Consider the following 1,250-nt stretch of genomic DNA (forward strand, 5'->3'; position numbering starts at 1 on the left):
AGGAGAATCGCTTGAACCTGGGAGGCGGAGGTTGCAGTGAGCCGAGATTGTGCCATTGCACTCCAGCCTGGGCAACAAAGTGAGACTCCATCTCAAAATAAATTAGATAGATAGATAGATAGATAGATAGATAGATAGATAGATAGATAGATAATGAATTCAATGATAGGACCATTAGAGTGGAGATCTGTAGTTATAATAAAGTATTTCTAAAAATATGCATAATACTTGCCTGTGTCATGGGCTTCATGAAGAATTCCGGTTACTATCTGAAGGTTTAATTGTAAGGTTTGGGGCTCAAGATCTTATTTATCCTCATGGGCAGTACCTGGTACTTCCCCACTGTAAAGTATGCTAGCTCAGGTCACAAGGAACTTTGAGTGCTAGGATAGTACCACATGGTCCAGTTCCCCAAAACTTCTTCCCAGTGTCTCCACAGCTACTCACACAGCCCGAGCAGGTCTCGCCACTGGTAGCTCTCTTCCCCTACTTCCTCCAGGCCAGGGGTCGGCCTGATTCTGCTTAGAGCCTGCATGCAGCTCCCTCAGAGCCTTGGGGTGGCTGATCTTTGCTGCATCCCAGAACCACCTTGCAGAACCTTCCATGCAGAGCCCTGTTGAGTCACCATGCCTTCCTCCACCTGCTGCCACCAGACCACGTGACTTCTTTCTCAATTCACTCTGAAAGAGAAAAGTACGTTATGCAAACTAGATGCGAGCACAAGAGCACAACTCCCTTCCTCCCCAACACAGAGAAACACACTGGGGGCTCCTTGTGTAATTTAGAGATTAACTAACACATCGTGTTGCAATTGTGCCTATGTGAAAAAGAAATGGAAGGAGGAACCAGGTTTGGAGCTATTCACTGCTGCAAGGGCTCACCCTCAGTCTGACCTGTGCAGTAAGACTGAGAGAAGCACCAAGGGTATGGCTGGAAAAAATAACATTAAAACTATTTTACTATAATGATGATAGCTACCATTGTAGTGACATGTAATAATATTAGTAACGTTGAAATCTTTACTATATGCCATACATACATACTTATGTATATCGTATATATAATACATGTAAAGCCTTGTTGTTGTTGTTGTTGTTGTTTTTGAGACAGAGTCTCACTCTGTCACCCGGGCTGGAGTGCAGTGGCATGATTTCAGCTCGCTGCAACCCCTGCCTCCCAGGTTCAAGCAATTTTCCTGCCTCACCACCACTTTTTTTGTATTTTAGTAGAGATGGGGTTTCAACATGTTG

The 1,250-nt window shown here is 44.4% G+C and overlaps 1 protein-coding gene and 1 pseudogene across 1 annotated transcript in view; both read right to left on the bottom strand.

Annotated features, from left to right (window-relative positions):
* Positions 1-1,250, bottom strand: part of AZIN1 (antizyme inhibitor 1) — an 87,855-nt gene that overhangs the window by 69,639 nt on the left and 16,966 nt on the right. Inside the window, exon 2 of the mRNA XM_011983499.1 lies at positions 448-680. The gene's annotated coding sequence lies outside the window, so the exon portion shown is untranslated. The remainder of the gene's footprint in view (positions 1-447; positions 681-1,250) is intronic.
* Positions 444-1,250, bottom strand: part of LOC105542127 — a 51,944-nt pseudogene continuing 51,137 nt past the window's right edge.

This window comes from Mandrillus leucophaeus, unplaced genomic scaffold (assembly GCF_000951045.1).
Source record: "Mandrillus leucophaeus isolate KB7577 unplaced genomic scaffold, Mleu.le_1.0 Scaffold250, whole genome shotgun sequence".
NCBI lineage: Eukaryota > Metazoa > Chordata > Mammalia > Primates > Cercopithecidae > Mandrillus > Mandrillus leucophaeus.